This window comes from Herpailurus yagouaroundi, unplaced genomic scaffold, assembly GCF_014898765.1.
Source record: "Herpailurus yagouaroundi ecotype Mexico unplaced genomic scaffold, PumYag 182, whole genome shotgun sequence".
Taxonomy (NCBI): domain Eukaryota; kingdom Metazoa; phylum Chordata; class Mammalia; order Carnivora; family Felidae; genus Herpailurus; species Herpailurus yagouaroundi.
Genome location: NW_024412413.1, coordinates 21,565,106 through 21,591,502, shown reverse-complemented (window position 1 = coordinate 21,591,502; position 26,397 = coordinate 21,565,106). Strand labels below are relative to the sequence as shown.

At 37.2% G+C, this 26,397-nt stretch overlaps 1 pseudogene; it reads left to right on the top strand.

Moving 5' to 3' along the window:
- Positions 1–26,172, top strand: part of LOC121040045 (proteasome subunit beta type-5-like) — a 45,628-nt pseudogene extending 19,456 nt beyond the window's left edge.
- Positions 26,173–26,397: the final 225 nt, after the last annotated feature.

Below are 26,397 nucleotides of genomic sequence, written 5' to 3'. Positions count from 1 at the left end.
CATCCTAAATTACAACTGGATAATGTTAGGTACATGTACATAGTAACTGTTTTTCCTGGTAAATGATGCAGGCTACAATTATAATCCCTGAGAAAATTATAGACTTCTGCCATCCAACTAGAATAAAGCTGAAAGTAGTCATCTTCTATCCCAAACACAGAGATATAAGAAACTTTAAAATACTCTATAATTTGTAAAAAAAAAAAAAAAATTCATACAGTGTAATAAGATTTGTAAACAAAAAGGAATGAAGTACTGATACATGCGACAATGTGAATGAACTCTGAAAACATATGCTAAGTGAAAGACAACTGTCATAAAAGACCACAAATTGTATGAGTCCATTTATATGAAATGTCTAGAATAGGCAAATCTACAGGCAAAAAGTAGATTAGTGGCTGTCTAGGACTACATGGATGGGAGGAATGAGGAATGACTGCTACTATATACAAGAGTTTCTTTTGGAGGTGATGAAAATATCTAGAATTAGACTGTAATGATCATTTCACAACTCTGTGAATATGTTAAAAACCAATGAACTATGCACTTTAAATGGGTGAACTTTAAGGTATGAGAATTATACCTCCAGGAAAAAAAAAAAGCTGCTTAGAAAATGGTATCTAGGGGCGCCTGGGTGGCGCAGTCAGTTAAGCGTCCGACTTCAGCCAGGTCACGATCTCGCGGTCCGTGAGTTCGAGCCCCGCGTCAGGCTCTGGGCTGATGGCTCAGAGCCTGGAGCCTGTTTCCGATTCTGTGTCTCCCTCTCTCTCTCTGCCCCTCCCCTGTTCATGCTCTGTCTCTCTCTGTCCCAAAAATAAATAAACGTTGAAAAAAAAATTTTTTTTTAAAAAAGAAAATGGTATCTAATATGCTAGCCTACACACACACGCGCGCGCACACACACACACACACACACGCAGACACACACACATTCTGAGTTCTCAATTATCAGCCCATAATTTTTATCCACTGAAATTTTAAAATTCAAAATTTCTCACTTCCTTGATAGAATGAAGATATAATAACAATGATAATATCAAGAATTCATTGGGTGCATAGTAGTGCCAGCTATTTTCTAAAAATATATAATCTCATTTAATCCTTATGAATTCTCTAAAATGTAGATTCTATATTCTATACATTCTATACACACGTTATTTCTTTTTTTTTATTATAGTTGACACACAATGTTACATTTGTTTCAGGTGTACAACACAGTGATTCAACATTTCTATACATTCTGCTATGTTCATCACAAGAGTAGCTACAATCTGTCACCATACAACCCTATTATACTATCATTGACTGTATTCCCTATTCTGAGTCTTTTATTCCCGTGACTTATTCATTCCATAACTGGAACCCTAGATTTTCCACTCGCCTTCACCAATATGTCCATCCCCCCACTTTCTGCTCTCTGACAACCATCAGTTTGTCCTCTGTATTTATAGGTCTGATTCTGCTTTATAACATACATTTTTTTCTTTCAGCCCTCAAAGTAGTCCCCAATTTACATAGGAGAAAACTGAGACTTACAGTGATGAAACAAATCTTACCAGCTTTGACAGCCAGTAAAGTGGCCGAGCTGTGATTTGAGCATTGATCACTATGCTCTGCTGCCACTTCAACTAGCCCCATGAATAAGCAACTGAGCCTCAGAGCTAAAAGAATCTTAACTGCTTTTGTAGACAGGCATCTGATGGAGGGGAAAAAATCTGAGAACCAAAAGCTGAGACCCAGACTTCCAGACTGATCATGATTCCAATTAACCAGGCCAAATTCCAGTCCTCTCATCTGCAAATACAGAAACTAGGACAGAAAATTTTCAAGGTACTACTGGCTTAAAAATCCATTTAGTTCATGAAATTCTTACTAAAGTTCTGAGTCTTCTGCCTACAACAACATTGCCCAAAAAAGTGGTTTATTTTCTGTCCTATAGTTTTACAACTTATTATTGTTCCTAGGTTGTTAAAGTATTAACTGGAAAATTAAAGTATAATTGACATCTATTTATGAAGTTTGATACTACTTGTTATGTCACATGATTTAATTTTTTATTCTGAAAAATTTTAAACATCTTCAAAAAAGAAAAAATAGTATAATAAGGTACCCAACACCACCTTCAAAAATCAACTTATAGTCAATTTTGTTTCATCTATATACCCTTCCACTTTGAAGGAAATCGCTTCTTATAATACGGTATCATAACATCTGGAAATATTTCAGAATATAGATCTAAAAGGTAAGGTTATCTTCTTACAAGCATAATGATAATGCCATTATCACACCTAAGATATTAACAGTAATATATTAATATAATGACTTGCATAAGCTGGGGAAATCAATTTAAATATATAAATGATGGGGGTGTCTGGGTGGCTCAGTCCATTAAGCGGGTGACTCTTGATTTCGGCCCAGGTCATGATTGCACAGTTCATGAGTTTGAGCCCTGTGTCTGGCTCTGTGCTGACAGTACATAGCCTGCTTGGGGTTCTCTGTCTCCTTCTCTCTCTGCCCATCCTCCCCTGCTTACACGCTGTCTCTCTCTCTCAAAAATAAATAAATAAATATTAAAATAAAATAAACATATAAATGACAATTCAAATTTTATTTTGAATGTTAATTAAAGCTATCTGTATATTCAAATTTTCTACCACCATTATTTCTATTTTAATCCATTATTTCTATATATTATATCACTTCTATAATTAATCTTTCTCTATTTATGAAATGTCATATGGCACTATATATAATATGTCCATAAAGGAAGAGTATTAAGCATTTTATATACACTAAGCTTACTGGATGTTGTTTACTCATTGAGCATGCCTAAATATGGAAAAGAAATTAAATTAGTTTTGCATGATTTGTCTGTGATTAACCTTTGCTGTCTTCTATAGTTCAATTTATTGTCCTCTTCATGACACCAAATAACCACTTTATTAATTGTTCCAGCAACTTGCTGGCTACCGTCATTCTCCAACTACATATATTATCCAACTGAAATGTTGGAAATGATAATACCCGGAAAAAAAATTTTTAAGTATTTTCTTATTTTGTGACCCTTATTTTTTTTATAACTCTCTATAAGCATTCTGCTCCTACCATACTCACTTTCTCATCTCTTCTCTAAATTGCCTCTCTCTCTAAAAAGTTTCAATCATAAAATTATCAATTGATATTTTGATTTATAAGGTTCCTTTGAAAAATTTCTTTTTTTTTTTTCCTTTGAGAGAGAGAGGGAGGAGGGGCAAAAGGAGAAGGAGAGAGAATCTTAAGCAGGCTCCACACTCAGCACATAGCCCAACACAGGGCTCAATCTCACGACCCTGAGTTCATAATCTGAGCCAAAATCAAGAGTTGGGTGCTTAACCAAATGGGCCACCCAGGCGCCTGAAAAATTAATTTCATTTCTTCAATTTAGCAGATAATAAAATGATGAAATCAAACAGAAATAGAAACAGAACAATTTGAAAACAGAAAACATCAAATTTTGTGTTCTAAATTTTGGGGCGCCTGTGTGGCTCAGCCTGAGCGTCTGACTTCAGCTCAGGTCATGATCTCGCAATCTGTGAGTTCGAGCCCCGCGTCAGGCTCTGTGCTGACAGCTCAGAGCCTGGAGCCTGCTTCGGATTCTGTGTCTCCCTCTCTCTCTGCCCCTCCCCCGCTCATGTTCTGTCTCTCTCTCTCTCTCTCTCTCTCTCTGTCAAAAATAAATAAACATTAAAAATTTTTTAAATCATTATTTCATTGGTACAACGGACATTTCCTCTGAGGAAGAATTATAATTACCATTTGCACCTAAGTAAGATCTTCCCGAGGCCTAAGAGAACCATAAATAATACAGTTTCCTTTGAAATAGAGAACACAAATTTTCGATTTCTTTCATCAAATTAACAAGAAGACAGATTACAAAAGGTGGTATGAAGAGATTGGCCTCAAAATAACTCCACTGCAGGATCTCAATGCTGGACTTAGGTCGTCAAGACTAAATAAAGGCCAGTCATCATCTCATTGTTATAATTCAATCATAAGTCAGGGCGATGAGAGTACCTGACTCAACAAAACAGATGTAATTTGGAAAGTTTGGAAATTTTTACAAATCAAGTAATATTTCAAATGCATTAGGAAAATTCACTAATTAAAGGTATCCTGAAACAAATCATTCATACTACTAAAGCAAAGCAAACAAATAAAAACTATTTATATTTTGATTAACCACCAATAAAAATCATAGCTAAATTTATTGAGTGCTTATTGTGTGCTAGCTTCTGTACACTTGCTTTTCATCTGTGCTCTTCATAGTAACCTTATAGGCCATGTAGGAGACCTTGTTAATGACCACTCCATATCCCCTTGACCGTGAGTTCTCTTGCCACTGCTATGGAGAGTCACACTCATGCTGACAGCTTCCTCCCTACAGGACCCACAGCTCTTTCCCCACTTCCTCCCTATGCTTCCTGGGATCACCTTGCAAATGTACTACCTGTGCTTAAATTCTTATCTCAAGGTCTGCTTTTGGACAAAACCCTAATTAAGACTGTTTCCTGGTAACAGAAGTGGTGCTAGAAAGCAGACCCTAAGAATGGGACTCTGGAATTGTAACACTTGCTGGTCAGTGGAGAGCAAAGATCCAATTTCTAATGATAAATGAGTGGAGATAACTCATAACATATTATAGCAATGCAAAAACTACAACCTTTACCTGCAGTGGGCTGGAATGTGGCACAGGAGTAAGATGCTTATACAGTAATAGCTCTAACACTTGAAAGATATGGGTCAATCGTAAGTATAAAGACTCTGGAGTTAACTGCCCTAGAAGCTCTGAAGAATGGGACTGGCAGGCTTGGGTAAGCCATCTATCAATTCAGGGCATGTGGTAAAAACCAGGAAAACATCACATCAGCATTTAAGTGAACTTTATCTCCTATACCCAGAGAGCAGACTGTACTGAAAATCAGGTCTATGACTTGACTAAGTAGCTGAGCAAAAGAGAAGACTGAATACACAGCCCCAGCAGGTCTCCCACGCTGTAAACAGAGCTCTGATAGGGAGAGAATAGGATAGTGAAGCATGAGATGGTGATATCTGGATAGGTAGACATGAGAACATGAGCCCTCAGATTCTGCTGACCCTCTGGACTGGAAGGATCCACTCCCTTCCTTTTCATAAAGGAAAGCAGCCTCTAGTTACCTAGAGACCTAGCAAAGGCCATACCTGAGACATATCCTCCTCAAGATCTGCCCTGCTTCCCCTGATTTCCTCTAGACCAATAACTAGGGTCAGGTCCTACTCATAATCACTCCAATTGTGAAGCACAGTCCCAGTCATGAGAAGAAATAGCTTATTCACCAAAAAAAAAAAAAAAACCTGCTGAGCCTAACTGACATGTATCATCAAGAATTGGGGGGCACACATAAGGAAGTAGATCTAGAGGGTGGTAGGCTGAGGCAGAGGTAAGAATAGTAAAGAGAGGAAAGTGTATTAAAATATGGAGGGACTCTCCTGTGAATCAGAATGTAACTTCTAGCAAGGAAACCCTAAGTAGGTCCCAAAACACTGACAGTATTCCAAAACAGCAGGCACTAGAAGTAGCAATTAACCTTTAAAAGCAAGGTGAACGTGACTGCCATAAAAGGCAATAAGGTCACAGCAACAACCAGAAAACCTTGACCTGCAAAGATCTGTGACTACGGCTAACAAATAATTATCCATGTGTCTTTGTAGAAGCAAAAGAGATAGGTAGTGTATTAGTTTTCTAGGGCTGACATAATAATGTACCACAGACTGAGTGGCTTAAACAGCATAAGTTTATTTTCTCACAGTTCTAGACACTACAAATCCAGGATCAAGGTGTCAACAAGCTGATGTCTTCTGAAGGCTGTGAGAAGCTGTTCTATGCCTCTCTCCTATCTTCTGGAGGTTTCTGGAAATCTCTGGTATACTTTGGCTTGTAAAAGCGGCACTCTGATCTCTGTCTTCATCTTCATATGGCATTGTGTGTGTGTGTGTGTGTGTGTGTGTGTGTGTGTGTGTGTCTTCCATGTCCTTTTTATAAGAATACCTGTCGTACTAGATTAGGGGCCCAACCTACTCCACTATGCCCTCATCTTAACTAACTGTATCTGCAACTTATTTCCAGGTAAGGTCACAATATAAAACATTGGGGTTTAGTACTTCAACATATGAATGGGGGGGAGACATAACCCATAAAAAGCAGCAAATGAGGATATTTATTGATTTATATGGCTACAAAATGCCAAAAACTAAAGAACAGAAGATTGATGAGCAGTCTGCAGATCTAAGCCAGTTCAGAGACCTAGAGCCCATCAATATAAAGGGAGGCAGGGTCTTCTTGGGAAAATATTTCTCCAATCATTTTCCAGGGGAATGTGTTACCATTTACCAGAGCAATTCTACACTGGTGAAAAGTAATACCTAACCCTTCCAGGGACTATTGGATATAGGGTCTAAGATGACACTGATTCCACGGTACCTGAAATACCTTTATGGCCTCCTGATGAGAATGGGAGCATATGGAAGCTAGATAATAAATGGAGTCCTGGACCAAGTCCATCTCACAAATTGGCCAAGTGGGTCTGCAGGCCCACCATCTAGCCACGTTCCTGGTTCCTGAGTACATAATTGGGATGGATTCATTTAATAACCGCCAAAACCCAAATATTGATTCTCTGACCTATGAAATAAGAGCCATTATGATAGAAATGGACAAAGGAAGCCCCTGATTTCACCCCTTCTCCCTGTTCCAGATAATAAATCAGAAAAACATTAGAGCCAGGTGAATAAAAAAAGATTTATACAACTCTCAAAGAGTGGCTCCTGCAAAAACCATACAGCTCATGGATGGATCAGCTCAATATGTTGGTGCAAGACAAAAATTGCTATCAAACTATACAGCCCCATGCATGAGTGAACTACTGTAGTGTTACTCAAAATGTAGTCCACGAACAAAAGCCTGTTCACAAACTGTTTTTTATGGTTCTACAACAAAATATAAAAATAAATATAAAAAGTGAGAATACACATTTGAAAATATTTATAGCAATGTGACATTAATGCAAAAACCAAGTATGTGACTATATATTTTACAAAAGGATAACGCATGATGACTAAAAACAAAACAAAAAGGTCCTCTGCATGGCCAGTTTGGGTTGCACTGTTCTAAAGGACAGAGGTGAAAGGAAATACTACCATCAAGCAGAGCTTCAACAAAGTTTACATAAGAAAGAAGGGGTTTGGTAAGGATATATATGAATTCTTGGGCAGTGACTAATGGTTCTGCTAACTGATCAAGGGCCTAGAAGGAGCAATGATAAATGATCAGACACAAGGAGGTCTAAAAAAGAGTCACGTAGGGGTGCCTGGCTGGCTCAGTCAGAGAAGCATGTATGTGACTCTTGATCTCGGAGTTGTGAGTTCAAGCCCCAAGTTGGGGAAGAGATTACTAAAAAAAGATTCTTTAAATAAACTTAAAAAAAAGAACTAAATAAAAAAAAAAGAGTTGAGTAGATGATTCTGTAAGAGTGGACACAAAGTGTAAATACCCAACAAAGCACCTATAGTAGATGAAGCAAAGATGACTCATCCAATGAATGTCTGTCAGCCTTTATCCTTGGCTACTTCAAGGTTAACACAGTAGACATGTGAAGAGAATAGCCAAGGTGGCAGGGATAGAGGATATGCACTGGCACAAAAGCATTCGCCCTCTCTCACCAAGGCTGATCTAGCTATTTTACAAATATCAAATACCTGTATGTGTTAGGCACCAAAAACATAGATATGTAAACTAGGAATGTAGTATCTATTCTGAGTGTTAATGTATGAATAGAAGTTAACTGGGAAAAGAAGAGAAGTAAGAACATTCCAAGAAGAGGAGATGGCATATGCAAAGCCATTTGGAGGACCACATCAAGTTTGGTAAGTCTAAATCCATAGGAGAAAGCCAAGATAAAGGCAGAGGTAGATCATTAAACACTCTGGATACCAAGCTTTTATAATGAAGGTGACTGGTAGTCATTAAAGGATTTTTAAATAGAAGAAGGTCATGATCGGATCTGTGTTTTAAAAAAGACTTTCTGGCAGTAAGCCAGTTAGGAATAATCCAGGAGAGAAAAGAGCTAAGGAAGTAGCATTTGTGACAGAGATAGACAAGAAGAAATGACATATTCAAAAGGGATTTTGAAAGAAGACCAAAACTTTCTAAAAGTAAGACAGAAAGACATCTAGGATGACTTGGGTTCTCTTATAATTCTTATATCCCCCTAGCAGAAATGTCTTCTAGTTTGAACCCTTATTTTATATCTACCTTAGTGGAATTTTATTTCCATACTTATTTATTCACACATCTCTCTCCTCATACTGGTGAGTTCACTATGGGCAGAGATTATAGTTCATTCTCTTTATACTGTCAGCAGGGCCAGAACTGTGAGAAAGGCGAGAAAAGTAAGGAACTCACTTCTGGGTTCATGCCAATGTAAGGTTGAATCTCCTTTTTTTAAAGTTTGATACTTTGTTCATCATGGATTTTTTTCCACATACATTTTGAATTTTTTAAATATTATTTGTCTTGATCAGAGAGTTTTTTGGCACTCTCTTAAATTTCACACACCAGGCAAATACCTCACTTACCTCATACTAGTTCCTGCCTTAACTCTTAGTGCCTAACACAAGCAGGTACTTAAGTGCATGCTGAATGAAGGAAAAGCAATCAAATGGCATAAACAATAAGAAAGATAGTGGTGGGCCATTCACAAAGAAAGGAGGAGCCAGAGACTTTAGGGGGAAATGATGTGTTTATAAGGCATGTCAGAAGCACTGCTTGGTGCATTATCTTATAGATTCATTTATTATTCACAAAGGCAGCATTTATAATAGGAAATATTAAAGGCTGACAGTACTCAAGGAAATATTCTAAGGATATTTTCCTATTATCTTTTTTACACTTACATTAATATTTGAGGTACTGCAGCAATATCCAGTTTCTCAGCTCAGCTTATGAGTTAACATTGCTTAGGACACCAAGATGAGCTGTTCATTACACAAATGTATCATTAATACTGAAATCTTTGATATTACCCTACCAAATACCATATCAGCAAGGACTAACCTGACCTCTTTCTGTGAAACAGCATCCCCATTACCTTAATGTTTTTATCCCTGCTCACTTTTCTTCATAGCATGATTGCCATTTAAAAAGGTGAGCTCCATGAGAAGATGTGATTTGCCTGTTTTATTAGTAAGTTGTGTCCTCAGCACCTAGAATAAATACCATCGATGGTCATGACAAAAGGTAGGAGGGTAGCTGGAGAAAGGCTTACACTGAAACAGAAATATGACAAAGAAAATAAATAAAACCCTATATGAATATAAAACTAGGAGCCAGGAGCTCACAAGAGTGTAGCTGAAATCCCTAGGGGTCAAGAACAAAGATGCAATTGGTAACCAGAGTAATGAACTTGAGAGTTTACCTATGGTTACCTTGGGGAGGTTTTCCAGTTAGGTAACCAGTGGGCATAGGTTTTTACAGCTTTTGACTAGATAAGAACCAAATCTCTGCAGAAAGCTGGTACCTTCAAAGGGTTACCTGCTCGGGTATCACTGCCACACCAGAATATGGGGAAACGAAAAAAACAAAACAAAAAACAAAAAAACCCTTGCCTCAGCCTGGGTCCTGGGAAAAACGAAAAGGTTTTCACACATGGTCTAGGAATCCCAAGCCAAAAAACTGTGTCCAATGGTTCAATGTTAAGCTTTGTCAAGAGTATCCTGAAGGGACAGGCTAATCAGCCCATTGAGAAAAAGGTAAACTACTTCAAACTCACCCTGCAGATCTTGGAACTTGTCAGACACCATAATGATAAAATAATTCCTTATTACAAATCAATCCATCTCTCTCTCTCTCTCTCTCTCTCTCTCTCTCTCTCTCTCTCTCTCTGTGTGTGTGTGCACATGTGTGTGTGCGTGTTGGTTCTATTTCTCTGTAGAACACCTTCAGTGATCTCCCTATTGCCCACTTCCCCGTGAAAGCCTTCCCCTAAGCAGCTACTACATTTGAAAGGTATTAACTCCTCTTTTCCTCTTCTCCATCCTTGCCATCCCACTACCTTCTGAAAAATATTCCTACCCCATCTCTGTAATTATGTAGTTAGAATATGAGCTGGCATCTTCTTGAAAAGACTGCCAACTCTCCAGGCCACAGTTGTTTGGCTGGTGCGGAGGAGGAACATCTGATCAAAGCTGGGCCAATCAGAAGCCTTACATGTATAGGAGATATTTTTTTTTTCTTTAGAAACTGAAGAGAGTTGATTGAAGTCCTTGTCTGCTAGCAGCCATGTGCAGGAATCAGCATTAGATTAGAACTAGAATGCAGAATTTTAAGAGCATGAAGCAAACACACCGACGTAAATGCAAAAGCTGTGAAAAAGAGCCCCACTGATGATACCCAATTCCCCTGTCCCATTCACTCCTGAAGCTTAGCCTTACCCTGCCTCTCTCTGTCTCAGTTATAGCAGTCAATAAATTCCCTTTTGTTCTAAACTGGTTTGAATCAGGTTCCAGGCAACTGCAACCAGAGAAGACACAGTAAATCCCTGTGTGCAAATCATTATGGAAATTTATATAATTGAATTAAACACAACCAAACTAACTTCAAGTATTTTATACAATCTGTTTTCCATAAATTGATATTTTTCAAAAAACTAAATGTATTCAGTATTTGCCCTAAAAACATCATTAACACTGAGGCTCTTCAAATGCAAAATTTACTCAAAACGAATCTCTCTTTGCTTGTATTTATAAGGAACTTACCAAATCAGAAAGCACAATTAGAAACCATGATGAGCTCTATGTTCCCTGAAGAATACTATGAGATCGTATTAAAAATGCTATATAAAAATACCATAACAAAAAATACTATAAAAATTCCATAATCTCTGAATCTTTCCGGAAAAATATACATATTTACAAAATGAAGACATCAATATCTTCTCAGTACTTAAAGTTTTAAATTTAGTGTGCTTTTAGTGAGTCGGATAAAAGCTGAAATCTACTATCTTCTTATATAACATAGAATCCCTGTTACAGAAAAAGCACTTAATTATGAAGTGGTTATTAATACACAGGTCATATCAAAAATAAACTGGCCCTGAATTTCCTCCTCAACAAGATCAATGTCATCTTATGCAATAGGAAAGATGGTGGCTTGGATAACTAAAATTCAAATAAACACACAACCTTCAGTACTCAATTCAACTGAATTCAAAGTCTGTAACCATCTGCTATTTTATAAAGTTGGTAACAATGGTTTTAATGGCTGATTTCTCTAATCTCAATCCCTATATATTTTCCTGAATGATGTGCTAAGCAGCACAACTGTGACTAAAGAGAACATAAAAGAGAAAGAAGCAAACACACATATGCACTTCAAAAATAAACTTGATAAGAACTTAGTCACGAAGGGTTTGTGCACTCTCGGGATCACTTCTTTCTCATTCATTCTAATTTCACCAAAAGGAAAGAGAATCAGATACTCTGAGAATGGGTAAGAGAAAAAAAGCAAGCTTGGAAGTAGTCAATACTTTTAATAAGGCAACTGAAACAACGAGATGCTGAGAGGTAAACAAGTTACTAAAAGCTTTAACAAAATACAAGGCCCCAGAATCATGCACACAGATCACAAAGGTTAGGTAGTCTATGTTTTCATTTTATAGAATTTCAGGAAATGTTAGCAGCTTCACTTTCCCAACAGCATCCTGAGAACAAGTAATAAATATAATATCTCAAGTTCAGTTCAAAGAACTGAAATTCATATATAAATTGAAAACCCTTTATTCTATTGCAGTATTCCCAAACCCATCCCCATTAAGACACTTCACACACTCTGCCAAGAGAGTAGCAAAGGGATTATCAGAGAGGATAGAAAGGATGCACCTGCTAATATTAATATCCAATTCAGAAATATTTTTCCATGTGATTCTAATCCAGTAAATATGTTTTACAGTTATAAGCCTTTGGCATTTTGTGATATACGGCATTCAACCTAAACAATGAAATGTTCAGAAAGGTTTTGGACCCTACTAACAAAAGCATTTTAATCAAAGAGTCTGTCAAAATGAGATTAGAGTTAATATAGGTAACATCAATGAAAGGTTTGGTGGGAAAGAATAAATTCAGTAAGTCTTAAATACTTAGTTGCCTCAGGAGATTAATACAAGAAGGAAAAGTCATGGATTCTTCATATATCTCACAATGGGAGAAAAGAATGTATATATAAAGGAGGAAGAGCATGTAAACATATATGCTTGCCTATGTATAGAACCTTTATAGAGAATACACTTAAAACTGAAAAGAAGTTGCCTCTGGACCAGAGGCCTGAGGGACCAGTGAATTGGGCTAAGAACACTAACTCTTCATTATATATTCTTTCATCTTATGGAATATTTGAATGTATGCACGTTCAATTCAATAAGCAAATTTAAAATAAAAAGCATAAACCATGAATACAAATAACTCCAATGAAGGTAAAATATGTAAGTTACATGAAAAAGATACAAAGTATACTGGAGATTCAGAGGACAAAAAAATGATTCATCTATGGAAATGAGGAAACTGTCAACAAGGAGATGGTATGTGAGATGGGCTTTAAATGATGGGTAGAATAGATATATAACAGAAATCATTCCAGGAAAGAAAATAACTGAGTATAGACACAACGTTGGGAAAGGATGGGGCATGGAACGTACTCCTTTAGAACGTACGTTTAGGAACGTACTCCTTTAGAAACTTAAGTCACATAGAAGGTGCCATATTCTTTTTCTAAATGGCTGCATAACAAATTACCATATAATTAGAGCCTTAAATCAACATAAATTTATCATCTCATGGTTTCTGTGGTCAGGAGTCCATGTTAGCTTGGTGCTCTGCTCAGGAACTCATTAGGCTGAAATCAAAGTATCTGCCAGGGCTATGGTTTCATCTAAACTGTGGGGTCCTCCTCCAGGATCACTGGTTGTGGGCAGATTTTAGTTTCTTGCAGGGTTGAGACTGACTCCATTCTCAAATAATAATAATATCCTTTTTGATTAAAGTCAACTGATTTGTAACCTGATCACAGGTGTGATAATTCATCATATTCACATATTCACAAGTGTGCCAGCACACAAAGAAGATTATACAGAAGCAACTCAAGAGAAGGGGATTATACTTGACGTGTACATCAGAGAGTAAGAATCTTCGGGAACATCTTAGAATTCTGCCTAACACAGATGGTAACAGAAGCTGAGAATAAAATTTCTCTAGGGCTATACACCAAAATCCAGCTAATTTTCCCTGCTATTTTTCTGTTCCCAAAGATACTGCTGCTTGTAAAACGTGTATACATAATCACAGTTGCAACCAAGAATCTTCCCGCATTTGGTAACTGTCTATTCTTTGTTGATGGTAGTCACTTCTTATATAGCCATTTTACTAACTGGAATATCCATTCCTCTCTCAGTCTTTAATTCAATATGAACTATTCCTACCTCTGAATGCAGTGATTCCTGGCTGGCTTCTCTGTTACCATTAGATTAATACTGAATTTATTAAGGACTTGCCTGACTCCACAAAAACCTAGAGTCTTTGTTGTATATTTTCCCATTATTGGCTTTTATTTCCCTTGTCTCGTGTTAGTTCATGCTACCTAACTAAAATGCTAAAATCAAGGCAATTTTAGGTATTCCATCTTACCTATCCAAGAAAGAATTGCTAATATGCAAAATGTTAGTTCTATGTTCTAGGGCAATATGGATCATTAAGTATATACGTAATTAATATCTCTACAATGCTGAATGTGATTCTTTATGAGCACAAGCCTTAGAGTTAGAAATACTGACTTCTTTGATCTGGCAGCTTATATTTTTCTCATAGACAAAATGAAAAGGTTTATTTAGATTTAAAAGGCAAATATGCTGATAGACAAAGAAGTAGAACACCATGAAAAGAAGGCCTCCTTATATAACTATTAGTCTCTCATAACAAGATTCTAGATCTTCTCAGACAGCCACTACCACTGCTATACTAATTTAACAAGGTGATCTGTATTCTCCATTTTTTTATTTAATTTTTTTTAGGTAAACTTTATACCCAATGTGGGGCCAGAACTCACGACTCTTGAGATCAAGAGTCACATGCTCTACCAACTGAGCCAGTCTGGAGCCTGTGTATTCTCCAATTTTAACCAGAGCACTAGTATGTCTTCTTCCAAGAAAAGGAGTATTTATTACAAATTACTGTTTAAAAAAATAATTAAAAAAATTTAAAAATTACTGTTTGATGGTAGAGATGATAAAATGTCACACACTGCTAGCAATAATTAACATTTTAATAGTCTTGGCTTATACACAATGGCTTTCAATTTGCAAACAGATTGTCAGATCAAGTACAAGAGTTTCAGCTTTTTTTAGTAGCAGTTTCATAGCGTTAAGTAATTAAGCCAACAAATACCAAATGAGTCCCTACTAAGTGTAAGACACTGTCTAGTAGGTGGATGATAGTGGAGAGGAAAAATTACAGGAAGAATCAAACATGAATCCTGCCCTCAAGTTATTTATAGTAAGTGAAAAGAAAACCCAATTTTCCTTTCCCTTCTGTAGCAGACAGACCCTTTAGGTGATCCCCATGATCCCCAACTTCTTGTATTCCCGTCCTTGTATGACCCTCTCCCCTTGAGTGTGGGCAGGGCCTGTACCTTGTTTGTAGCCAAAAGAATTTGGTAAAAATGACAGAATGCACATGATTATCTGCACTTAGTATGTGATTATGTTACATACCATTGTAGGTAGCACCCACCTTGATGGAGACTCTCCTTTGCTGGCTTTGAGGAAACAAGTGGCCATGGTCAGAATGCCACGTGACCGGGAACTACAGGAGGCTAGTGCTAGGAGCTGAAGCCGACCTCTGGCTGACAGCCAGCAAGAAACTAAAGCCTTGAGTCCTACAATAAAAACGAACTACATTCTGCCAACAACCTGAGTAAACTCGGAAACTGTTCCTTTCCCAGTCAAGCCTCAGCTGAGAACTACGCCTTGGCAAACACCTTGATTCAAGCTTTGTGAGTCCAGTAGAGGGCCCACAGAAAATGTGGGACAATAAATGCATGTTGTTTAAAGGGACTAAGTTTATGGTAATATTGTTACAGAGCAATAGATAAACTAATATATCTTCATTCTTATTCAAATTGCTCACATAAGAGGCAAGTATCCTAAATATCAAGTCACCACTGGTAAAATGAAACCGAAAAGTAGAATCAGTTACACAGTCGCACTCTTGTAAAAAGCAAACTCCAATTTGTTGCCAATGTTGCCAAAAGGACCAGGCTGATTACCCAATTAACAGTTCAAAAAGTAAAGATCAGCTGCTATTCTCAGACAGCAACCAGCTTCCATTTCCTGACTAAATCATCAGAATGAGCCAACAGGCCTATTAAGTATGAATGTCAAATGTGAAGGGTCAAAGGGCACCACAGAGCCTGGTAGAGATGACCAGCTTAAGGTGTAGAAAAAACTCTCATTCCCACTTACGCAAATAGTAAAAACATATAGCTCCTAGTAAAATGTAGCTATTTTCTTTCTTGTCTAAAAGCCATCTTTGCTTATATTTTTTTGTTTTATTGAAGTATAACTGACAAAATGTAAGCTATTTAAAGTGAACAACATGATGATAAAAGGATTCCTACAATCAAATTTATTACATATCCATCACCTCACATATTTAGCTCTGTTTTTTTAAACCACCTTTTCTTAAATGAAATGAGGCCCTGTTTGGGGACATGCATTCATTTTACATAGAGAAAGTAAGCCTACTACCATGTGAAGGTTCTTACTATCACTTTTTCAGAAGTCCCATCATCACAGGCTCACTGTAGCACAAATTTTTTTCACAAAGAGTACAAGTCACAGATTAGCACAATTTTATCAGGACAATAAATGTCACTAAAAACAATTAACAAGATTTTTTAACAGTGAGAAGAAGGAAAAGTACTCAACCGTCACTGTACTTATTTAACACTTACTTTTTAAAAATGTTTATTTTGCGAGAGAGAGCGAGCGAGAACGAGCATGCGCACACACACTAGGGAAGAGCAGAGAGAGGGGGAGAGAGAATCCCAAGCAGGCTCTGCACTGTCAGCGCAGAGCCCAACATGGGGCTCAAACCCACAAACCATGAGATCATACCTGAGACAAAATCAAGAGTCAGATGCTCTACCAATGGAGCCACCCAGGCGACCCTAATGCTCACTTTTTAAAGAGTAAAGTTAGTTACTTATTGTAAAACACAAAATGCGTGACAAAATATATGCTTAGAGTAGTTTTTGCCTTTACAAAAGGAGATTCACTACATTCTATCATTTCATTTTTCTGTGTATAGCAAAAGTGAATCAATAACCTATTTCCAAATGGTCAGCTAATAAAATTAACTTTATATATTTAAGAGAGTTATTTACTTCTTTCAATTATATACACACACACAGGCTTTTTTTGTAAATCATTAACACTTAAGAAGTACTTTCACTGACACTTCAGGTAGATAAAACATTCTGGTTGTCTGAGAAAACCATTCCTATAACGTTAGTAAATGCATAATCACATTTCCAAATTGCAGCAAATAAAAACAAAATAATTAGAAAGAATATACATTTACTCTAAATAAAGCCTGAGGACACAACCAGAGATGAGTGTGCAAAGCATAACCTGATCTGCGTACTTCCACAGTGCCTCAAGGTATCTCTCTCTGAGTGCTCTGCTTGCAAACATCTAGGTCAGTCCTACGGCTTAAACAACAATGTCCTAAATAGGGCATGAGATTAAATCAAATGCACAGTAATGTAAACCAATGTATCTCCTAGATATAATGAGGCACTAAATGTAACACTGTTAAAAACCAGCAAAGAGAGGCCAAAAACAAACCAAAATGAAAATATCTGTAAGGCTTTCTAAAATAAAAAATTTTAAGTAGAGTAAATAAAGAATAACCTACAGATAGTTATTCTCACCTTAGTGAAGGGCAAGAGTCACATATGGGTCTCTCACCTACTACTTGTAGTGATTAGTAACCTGGTAAACCACACTCATGTAAATCCAGTCCACAGTACAAAACAAGTAGAGTAACTGAACTCAGCCTAAAATGACAGTTCTATCATATTTGCTGGAATACTTTCTAGAGGCCTCTGAACCTTTGCTTTTTTAGACCCGTGATATGCACCAATAATTGACTTAATCACTGATCTCTGCTACTAAGATATACAATGATATACATGGCCATTCTGTCTCACAACTATGCCCTGACCCGCACTAAGCACCCCACATATTCAAGAGAGTGAACTAAATAGGTTTTGCATTATACAGAACAAGGGTCTACAACTTTTTTCTGTAAAGCACCAGGTAGTAAATATTTTAAGTATCATGGGGCCACATAGTCTCTGCTAGAGCTATGCAACATCATGGCATAAAAAGAGTCTTAGAGAATATGTAAATTAATGGATATGGCTGTGTTCCAGTATAACTTTATTTACAAAAAGCACGCTACAGGCTAGATTTAAACTATAAGCTATAGTCTGTCAACTCCTGAGAATAATTCTCAAATTTTTCTCAAGTCTAATAAGTGGCTGAAAAATCTGCCTAACAATTTTTATTCTATCTTTAAATTACCAAGATCATATACTAGTTATACAGCAGACCTAGGGATCTGTGTGACTCCTTGAATGAACACTATGGTAGACGAGAAATGAAGAAGGGTGAAGATGGTCAGTAATATTAACCAACAACAAATAGTTATTGAAAATCATTATACCCACAAAAATTATCTGACCTAAAAATGTTGTATCTTTCCTACAAATATTTAATAATACATACCTTCCCTCTCCCACTTTTTTCCATCCCTTCTATTGCTTACCTTGTATAAAAATAGATAAAATAAGCACCCGATGGTAGTAATAGCTTCCTAACTAGTCTTCCTGCTTCCAGGAACAAGCTACCTAAAACATAGTTCTGTTCTACTTACAGTAATTTGCCAATTTAGCAATGCTTAAGCCTGTGGACTTGGGTCACAGAGAACTTAGTGTGACTCTAGAGTCTATAATTTATTAGCTGTGTGATCCTGAGCAAGTCCTTTAACCTCTCCAACTTCTATTTCCTTATCTACAAAATGGTTATAAAATCGTAAAAAGAAAAAAATCGTAAGGTTGTGGTAAAAAGTAAATAAGGGAATTCACGTAAAATACTCATCAAAATGTCTGATACATTGTCACCTTTCAATAAGTTTATGCTATGATTATGGTAACTGTGGAATTAACATGTTTTAAAACATATCTGCAAATTCTTTCAAACTCCTCCCATTGAGAAGTAGGATCTATGTGCTCTCCCCTTGAATCTGGGTCAGCCTTAATAGGTTGCTTATAACCATGAGAATGCAGCAGCGGTGACACTGTATGATTTCTGAGACAAGGTCAGAAAAAGCCACACAGCTTCTTTCTGAGTCTTTTGAGACACTCGCTCTAGAGTCCCATAAGAAATCCAGGTACTCTGACATTGCCACATTGGAGAGAACATATATAAGCACTGCTCAGCTGAGCAACTGTCCAACATCATCTGCCAGCTATTTAAGTCATCTTGGTCAACTAATCCAGCTGAGCCTTCAAATGACCACAACCATACAGATAACCATAGGCAACATCTGACTGCAACTACCTGACCACAAAAATGTGAGTCAAACAAAATGTTACTTTAAATAATTGTTTTAGGTAATTTGGTAGGTAGACAGCAATAGCAACCAGAAAAAAGGTTAGTATAAAAGTGATGTAACAAAAATCAAAAACATGTAGCATTGGCCATGTCCCGTAGCAGCCTCACAAGTAACCCAAGATAAAGACAGCCTGGCTTGAAGAGGTTGTGACTTTTACCTAATGGAGTAGACTCCACTTAAATCCACCAAAAAAGCAAAAACCTCTTATGGGAACTGTATTAACAAAGGTATTCCCAGCTGAAACTTAAATAGATGAAGTACAAAATGAAAAGAAGCCTTTGGATACCCAAACTTCTAAAGGTAGGAAGCAGGCCAAGAAAGCTACCCAAATGTGGACATATAGCATTTCTGAAGGAAATGAAAGAATGATTCAAAACCAAGCATCAAGAACCCAAATGGCAGAACCAAGAGCAATGGAGAACCATTTTCTTTTTTTTTTTTTTAATGTTTGTTTATTTTTGAAAGGGAGAGAAACAGAGTGCGAGCAGGGGAGGGATGGAGAGAAGAGAGAGACACAGAAACTGAAGCTGTCAGCACAGACAGACACAGACACAGGGCATGAACCCACGAACCATGAGATCATGACCTGAGCTAAAGTCAGACACTTAACCAACTGAGCCACCCCGGTGCCCCAGTGGAGAACAGTTTCTCACGGGAAGTACTGAACACTAATCACAAAACTGGCAACATCTTCGCAGCTGGATTTCAAAATCGCAATGGTCTCATGATTACTATGTTGTACCTCTCATTTCCCCCGTTTTAGAATGGGGGTGTCTACTGTGGTTGTCCCACCGCTAAATCACTACTGTGGGGAACAGACAACATCTTTCTGGTTCACAGGTCTTCATATCAAAAAAACCATATATGAAAGATGGCACATTGGGAGACTCATGCGCACATAGAGTTGATTTAGATAAGAGGATCCTGAGCTCATGCCAGAATAAATAATCCTTTAAGATGGAAGAGGACTTTGGAGGGAATAAATTTTGCATTTGAGAGAATTATAAATAATCTGTAGCCAGTGGAAAGACATGATGGTTTTAAAACATGTCTGTATCTTTTAAACACCTCTTTGACACCTCTCCCATCGAGAGGTGTAGTCTATGTCCATTCCCCTTGAAGCCAGCTCAATTTTAATGACTAGCTTTTAACAATAAAATGCAGCAGAAATGACACTATTACGACTTCCAAGTTTGGTCAGAAAAGCCCATGAAGCTTTTGTTTGATTCTCTTGAGACATTTGCTCTGAGCAAAGCCTGCCACCATGTAAAAAGTCTTGACTACCCCAAAAACATCATGCTGAAGAGGCCACATGTAGGGAATCTGGTCAGTAGCAAAACTGATAGTCCATCAACAGCCAGGATCAACTACCAGCCATGTGAGTGAGCCAGATCAGAAATCCAGCCCACTTACATCTTTACATGGCTTTAGCACCAACTGACATCTGACTGCAACTAAGTGACAAAGCCTTAAATGAGGAACACCCAGCACACAGATTACTGTCCACTAACAAATTACTGACCTACAAAAACATGAGCAATATAAAATAGTCATTTTAAACTTCTAAGTTTTACATAATTTCTCATACAACAATAGTAAGCAAAACAAGAATGATGATGTCACTCTCTTTCAGTGGCTTCCCATTATTCTTGGAAAGAAGTCAAGTTCCTTTTATAAAATTTGCATGGTCCTGAATGATCCAGTCCATTTACCTTATTGCTTAACTGGTGAGTGGTCTTACCTGAGATGTCACTTCCTCCAAAAAGTATTCCCTTTAACACCAAGTATAGGGTAGGGAACCCTTCTAAGCATTCTTATAACATTCTTTACTTTCCCTGTTACAGTACTTGCTATGCTACAAATTTATTTACATTATCTCTTGTAGACTCTACATCCTCTACAGGTAGGAATCACATCTCTCTCATTAACCAATGTGATGCCAATACTCAGTGTATATGATAAGCACTCATATAATTTTGTTAAGTATTACATGAATAACACTATTATAGGGTAGAAAAACTAGAAATAACTAATAGCAAACAAGACAAAATAGAATAAGTTAGTAATATAGGTAGGTACAAATAATCTACTGTAGGAGAATGGGGAGGGGAAGACCTCTCTGAAGGAAGAATTTCAGTGAGATAGCTTTTCCTAGAAAAAGTTTTATTAAAAGGATTAAACACTGGGGTGCCTGGATCATTCAGCTGGTTAAGTGTCCAACTCTTGGTTTTGACTCAGACCATGATCTCATGATTCATGGATTTAAGCCCCACATTGGACTCCATGCTGACAGTGCAGAGCCTGCTTAGAACTCTCTCCCTCTCTCTGCACACCCCTCCCGCTCACACTCTCTCTTTCTCAAAATAAATAAACTTTTTAAAAAAGGACTAAACATTAAAATTTAAAGGCTACCTAAAAATTAAAGAATAGGTAATGCCTGGCTCCCACGGGCACAGGATTTTGTTTATAAGTCTAGTTCTATGCCTGTTCAAAGGAATTTGAAAATATCTGATTCAAATTTGTTTTGAGATCTACTATTTAAACCAGGTCTACATCCCAGAATGAGGTAATCAAATAAAAAACCTACCCCAAACATACGAACTTTCATTAATAGCCATGAAACTAACAGACTCTCAATTTTCCATTAAATACACATTTCAAAAGTACTTGACTTCCTGATGAATACCCTACAATAGTTTACTAATTTAATAAATAAGTGGGAAAAAAATAAATGGCTTTATAGATAATAATTCTTTTTCTTGTCCTAGAAGCACTATTATTTAAAATTAATTATTAAAGCTCTAGTGAAATTAGACACCAAGTACTACCATGAAATTAAAGACTAGCAGATTGGATTTTATTAAAATTAAAAACTTCTATACATCAAGAGACATTATGAAAAAACAGAAAACCAAACTACTGATAGGTAGAAGATATTCACAATACACCTATCTGCCAAAGGACTGGTGTCCAGAATATATAAAACACTCCCATAAATCAATAAGATAATCCAATAAAAAATAATCAAAAACTTTGTGAAAAAGTGGTAAAATATAGCTACAAATATTCCTATCCCGGTATATTTGCCCCTTTGCAATGTGGCATAGCTGCTCCTCCAATGTGGGCTGGTCATAACTCACATTAATCAAAAAAAAAATATGGTGGAAGTGAGGTTATATAACTTCCAAGACTAGGTCTTAAGAGATCTTGCACCTTCCACTTTTACCCTCTTAGAACGCTATTCTACCATATAAGGAAGCCCTACTCCTTACCAGAGTATGAGAAGTCATAGGAAAAAACAAAAAACAAAAACAAGGTGCCCTAGCCAAAGCCAACACAACTGACAGACAAGGGAGTAAGGCCACCTTGGGCCTTCCAACCCAAAGAGACCACCCCTAGCTCTGCAGCTGCATAAGACAGCTCAGACAAAACCAGTTAAGGAACCTCCAAGTCAACCCATAGAGTTGTAAAAAATAATAATTAACCGTTTTTACTTAAGCAACAATAAATAACTGAAACAGGTATGACATGGCACTTCATAAAAGATGATATCCAAATGGCCAATAAGCATATGAAAAGGTGCTCCACATCATCATTCATCAGGGAAAATACAAATTAAAACACGAGATATGACGACACACCCACCAGAATAAAAATTCAAAAGGTTGACAGTATCAAATGTAGGCAAAGATGTGGAGTACTGACACTTTCCTACATTGCTGCTTTAAAGTGTAAATTTGTAAAAAAGTTTTCTGGAAAACTATATGGCAGCATTTGGCAAAACTAAAATTATGCCCACTTTGTAACCCAGAAATTCTACTTCTACATTTATGCCAAACAAAATGCATATCTATGTACATATACAAAAGTATATACACATACACACCCAAAACATGTGTGCAAGAATGATCATGGAAACACTATTCATAAGAACCAAAAATTAGAAACAATCCAGTTGTTCACCAACAGTAGAATGGATAAATTGTGGTATATTTATACAATAAAACTACACAACAATTAAAAAATACTACTACAATTTGCAGCAGCATGCATGAACCTCAGAAATAAAATCAGTAAAAGAAGCTAAACAAAAAAGGCTAGTTAGTATAATTGCATTCCATTTATATGAATTTCAAAACCAAACTAAGTCAAAACTAATATGAAGATAAAAGCCACAACAGTAATTACCTCTCAAGTGCCGCCCATTGACTGGGAAAGGGTATAAGGCAGCCTTCTAGGGTATTGGAAATGTTCTCCATCTTGACCTGGGTTCACAGAGCTGTACCCAAGATTTGTGTACTTCACTTCACTACATGCTGTACCTCATTAAAAATTGTTTAAATATCCTGCAAACCAGTTCACCATTCTAATGGCACAGAAACAGTACAGAAAGCAAAAGTGCCATGACCTACATAAAACAGAAAGAAAACATTCCCACTGGACCTCCTTTGCCCCTTGGTGATATCAAATACCATGACAGTCAAAATGCAGGTATGCAGAGCAGCAATAAACTAATGACTACATTAGTGCCAAGTTTGGGTGGTACACACGATATCCAAACCATTTACATGAAGCTGAAAGTAAACAGGACTTAAAGAATTTATGTTGCTGCCCTACAAATTTACATGAAACAATCTCATAGGTTTGAGTTTTATAAATATACATCAAAATATAATTATCCCTTAACTATCTGTTTGAGACTCAACATTTATATAGTCTGGAGTTAGGTAAAAGAATGAAAATGTGAACTGTATTTGGTCCATCTATGTAGTGCATTTAGATGAATGGTAATCACATACTGCTAATGAGATCAAAGTTGTAGGTTACAGCCTCGCAGGGGTCAGTTCCATGCAACTACTAATGCCCTTTGGCATAGTCATAACAATGCTTTCCACTGTCTATGGTTTTTATTACAAGAATCAAAAAGAAAAGACACTATATGTAGTCAGAATTGCATGTTACAAGTATGACAATTTATAGCATACTTGATTGTTAGCACAGTTATTATTAACATCACTAAATAAATGAGTTCTCCCTACTTCTATATGAGAAAATCAGCAGGATACCATAAAGAAACTAAAATTAGATGTGGGTTATCAAAATGTAGAAGCAAAAAATCTAGCAGACAAATTCAGCCAAATTGATAAACTCAAGAACTGTGTCTCAAAAAAGACTACTCATATTTTCTTATTATATGTTATGTTTAAATTGTATTCTTCTGGGGGCGCCTGGGTGGCACAGTCGGTTGAGCGTCTGACTTCAGCTCAGGTCATGATCTCACAGTTCGTGGGTTCAAGCCCCGCATCAGGCTCTGTGCTGACCGCTTGCTCAGAGCCTGGAGCCTGCTTCAGATTCTGTGTCTCCTTCTCTCTCTGCCCCTCCCCCGCTCACATTGTGTCTCACTCTGTTTCTCAAAATTAAATAAATGTAAAAAATAAAATAAAATAAATTGTATTCTTCTGTCCTCCCCACACTGCAGCAATCTACATTAATAAAATTCCCAAATCTAGTTGATAGGTCTATTGTGGACATTAAAATGAGATTATGTAGTAAATTTTTAAAAAATCATCTGTTTAAAATTCAGTAAATACCCAAAAGTTATAATTATTGGCAAACTTAACTGGAATTTAATTTTCTAACTAGCTGTGTGCCAAATAAATTTAAATAATTCCTAAAAAAATAAAAAGTGATTCTTGGATTAAACACGTGAGAAAACTGACCCCCAATACAACTTATTTAATTCATCCAACTTGCTGTAAGAAATATACTGAGATACTCAAGAGTGACTTAAAATGTTTCAAATTTGGGGTGCCTGGGTGGCTCAGTCAGTTAAGCGCCCGACTTCAGCTCAGGTCATGATCTCACAGTCCATGAGTTCAAGCCCTGCATCAGGCTCTGTGGTGACAGCTCAGAGCCTGGAGCCTGCTTTGGATTCTATGTCTCCCTCTCTCTCTGCCCCTCCCCTGCTCATGCTCGCTCGCTCTCTCTCTCTCTCTCTGTCTCAAAAATAAATAAAAACATTTAAAAACAAATTTTTTTAAGTGTTTCAAATTCCACACTGTTCAAATAACTTGTAAGAGAAAGAATATTCACATATAATAATACAAAGCAAAAAGTGAGGTGAATCATGAGAGGATATAAAGTGCAATCAGAAGTTGGAGAATGAATTCCAGTTGAGATAAGGAAAGGCATCACCAAAGAAAGGACATTTGAGTTGGGTTTTAAAAAACAGCACAGAATATGCAGCATTATGGTAGGAAAAAAAAAAAAAAAAGGGAGGGAGTCCCAGGAATGGCCTGAGCCTGGCCACGCCCCACTGGAGTACCCTAAAAGAGCCAAGAATACAAATGCTATAATGGAACCACCACTCTGGCCTTCAAGTTTCAACATGTAGTCACTGTTGCAGCAGACTCTCAGGCCACAATGGGTACCTATATAGCCTCCCAGGCAGTAAGGAAGGTTATAGAGACTAGTCCCTACCTGCTGAGCATGCAGCTTCTGGGAGCACCTATTGGCTCAGCAATGTTGAATCTATGAGCTTCAAAACAAGGAATGTATTTCAGTAACAGCTGCCTTCAAGCTGCCTGTCAAGATGATATATCAGTATAAAGGCATGGGACTGTCCATGGGCACCCTAATCTGTAGCTGGGATAAGAGAGGCCCTGGCCTCTACTATGTGAACAGTAAAGGAAACTGGATCTTGGGATCCACCTTCTCTGTAGGTTCTAGCTCTGTGTATGCTTATCAGGTCATGGATCGGGGTTCCTCCTGACCTAGAGGTGGAACAGGTCTATGATCTGGCCCATCAAGCCATCAATCAAGCCACCTAGACAGATGTCTACTCAGGAGGTGCAGTCAACCTCTACATATCCAAGAGGATGGCTGGATTCCAGTCTCCAGTGACAATGTAGCTGATCTACATGACAAATATAGTTGACCTACCCCCTGAATGAGGGTGGATGAGACTGCTTGCATTTCTTGGAGTGACTATTGTTGGTAATGTGAATACAACTCCCCATCCTATAGTGGAGAGATCCTCAATTATGTTGATAATTTTTTAAACTCTGGTGCTGTTGACTTCTATGTATTACCAGTCGTTAATGACCTGCTGCTGCAGAGGTGATTGTTTTACCTTCTTGGACATTAACATTATGCCTTTCGACCATGAATGAATGAATGAATGAATGCTTTTTTTTTTTAAACAGCCTTGCAGTGAAATAGTTATATGTGTAATTACTTATTCGATGTCTCTCTCCCCAACTAGACTTCAAGTTCTGAAAGGGCACTTTTCAATTTTTCAATTCTCTACAGTTTCTAGCAAAGCATCTGGTACATGGTAGATATTCAGAAAATATCTGTTTTAATAAATTAGCAACAGAGGCAGGAAAGTAACAATTTGCCTAGAAAATAAAGAAGAAAGGGATATGAAGATGAAAAGATTATTTAGGGCCAAAACAATAGTAATAACCATAGAGATATTACATGGGTGAAATCAACCTATCTGACCAACACCTTTTGAGCACCTACTATGTACCTACCAGACACCATGCTAGGAGCTGGAGACAGGAAATAAAAATAAGCCATAGCCCTTTATCTCAA